Source organism: Hordeum vulgare, chromosome 3H (assembly GCF_904849725.1).
Source record: "Hordeum vulgare subsp. vulgare chromosome 3H, MorexV3_pseudomolecules_assembly, whole genome shotgun sequence".
Taxonomy (NCBI): Eukaryota; Viridiplantae; Streptophyta; class Magnoliopsida; order Poales; family Poaceae; genus Hordeum; species Hordeum vulgare.
Window position 1 is genome coordinate 508,070,674 of NC_058520.1, and position 2,329 is coordinate 508,073,002.

General features: G+C 54.3%; 1 pseudogene; it reads left to right on the forward strand.

The window, feature by feature from the left end:
• The first annotated feature begins 708 nt into the window (after positions 1 to 708).
• On the forward strand, positions 709 to 1,661 carry LOC123440324 (annotated as a pseudogene).
• The last annotated feature ends 668 nt before the right edge of the window (positions 1,662 to 2,329 follow it).

The following is a 2,329-nucleotide window of genomic DNA, read 5'->3' on the forward strand; positions in this document are numbered from 1 at the left end:
AAAACGTAATAGCATCGGATGCCTCGTGATTGTTATTATTGCAAAAAGCCTGGACTCTTAACTGGGCCATATACCCAGTATGACTTAAGTCCAGCCCCTGCGTATTTTGTTCTGACGTTACTAGGCCCAACGACGGTTTCAACGAGTTTGATATATGCCGATGGGATCTGACTCGCCGGCGGCCTCGCCATCGCCGTCAACACAGCAGCTCTCTTCCTTTGTTTCTTGTTTCTGACTATCTTCCACGGCGTGGACAAAAAATCTGACAAAGTGAGTTTCGGTAAACTGACCTTAGGCAGAGGACCCTGCCACGGCCGCACAGAAGACGCCAATGATTGACGGGCAACCCTCCTGGCGACCTTGATCCTGTCCGCATCATGCAGTCCTTGTCGATCATTCGTCGGAACCAGTTCGTCTACGATCTCGGCGGCCTCCTCCTCCGAGAATCCATCCTGAAACGCTTTACAAATACGATCAGAAGGTGTAGGTGAAGCGCTGAGAGAAAGCTCACCGTCGGTGGCGAGGGCCTCCTCCTCATCGTCGCTGTCAGCCAACACCCAGAAACGCCCTCCAGGCCTGAAACTCCCGTCGCCGGCGTTTCCTGATGTGGCCAGCGACGAGGTCGCCTGACCCGTCGCCAGACCACTCTTTTCGACCACTCTTTTCGCGCATACCGTTTTCAGACTTTCTACTGTGCCCCAGGTATCCAGAGTTTAGCTATGGATGGAACACATCCACACCGTATTGCATGGCAAAGGAAAGCGCGTAGTTCCCTTGCTCAGCTTCTCCTCCACGGCTCCACGCAAACAACCAGCCCGATCCGGTCGGTGCATATGAACCTGGTCCGGTGGTTCCCTTGCTCTGAAGGCGTCTCCTCCACCGGCCGGCTCACTCGCATGGCCACCGCGCGCGCAGTTGTCGCGTCCATGACGCTCGCCTGCGCGCTCACCACCTTGGCCATCCTCGCCGCCATCCTCTTCACGCTCCTCCTGCTGGTCGCTGGTGCCTTGCAGCTGCGCGTCCCGACCGGCTACGCGGTGGTCGACTGCGCCCCGCCCCTTCCTCGGACGACGGCGCCGCTGCCTTCCTCGACAGCCTCCTGCCGGTCCTGGCCGCGCTGCCCGCAGCTGCCGCGCCGACGGGGCTCGCGACCCTTCGCTCCGACGGCGCCGAGGCGTTCGCCCGCGGCATCTGCCTGGGCGGCTCCGCGCCGAGGGAGTGCCTCGGCCGGGTGCCTCGTGTCGTCCGCCAAGAACCTCACCGGGTGCGGCGCGAGCAGGCGCGCCGGCGTCTGGAGGGGCGAGGGATGCTTCATGGCCTAGGCCGACGGCAACGCTTCCTCTTCGCACGAGCGACGTCGTCTCCTTCGGCGAGGACGCCTTCCCGGCCGTCTTCTCCTTCGGCGAGGACACTTCCTACCACAACTGCTACGACACGCAGGCGCTCGTCCTTCCCCTTCCCAATTCTTGGAGGTTGCAACCAAGTTCTTGCTAGTCGTTCTTGGAAAGCAAAATTTGGAACGAATGCATAACTTTACATTACTACTTGGAACATTTAAGAGCATGGTTAATAGTATAGCCAATTGCTGGCTATAACAGGGTGCTTGGATACGTTTTAAAACAAGTACAATAAGGTCAGGCTGTAAAGATTAAAATACTATATTTTTGATGAGTTGGATGAGAGAGAAGAGAAGAGAGAAGGGAAGCGGACTCTTCGTGAAGAGCCAGTTCTAACACGTGCTCCTAGGTGCTTTGTGAGAATGAATGATGCGCCATATATGATAAAAGTAGTACTCTTTTATAGCTAACTATTGTACGAGCTAGCTATAAAATAGACTATAAGATGGCTTATAGCCAACAGTTGGCTATACTATTAACCATGCTCTTAGTCCCATGATTAAAAGTAAAGGGACTAAAACTTGCTAGCCTCACCCATGCTTGGATCTAAAATACTAAAGAGACTAAAATTAATTTAATGAGTATTTATTATGCTCCCTCTCCCCTAATCCTACCACTATTACTGCCAACTCCTCCCCCACGTCAGTTGACCGAATCTTGCTCCCGCCACTACTGTTGCTCATACACAAAAAAATACAAATGCTTGGGCGCGCCTGTAGATGCCAATGAACTGACGGAAAAACTGAATGTGAGCAACAGTGGAGTAGGTAATCTGCTGGCCCTGCTACGAACACGCTGTAAACCTGCAGTGGCTACCGTTCGGGTATGCACTATGCACTATGCAGAGCCTGGTGTGGTGATTCGCAGTGCTCTTTTTCCATACAAGTAAAGTAAAATTTTCACGGAGGGGGAGGCGCGGCGGTGGGCCGAGC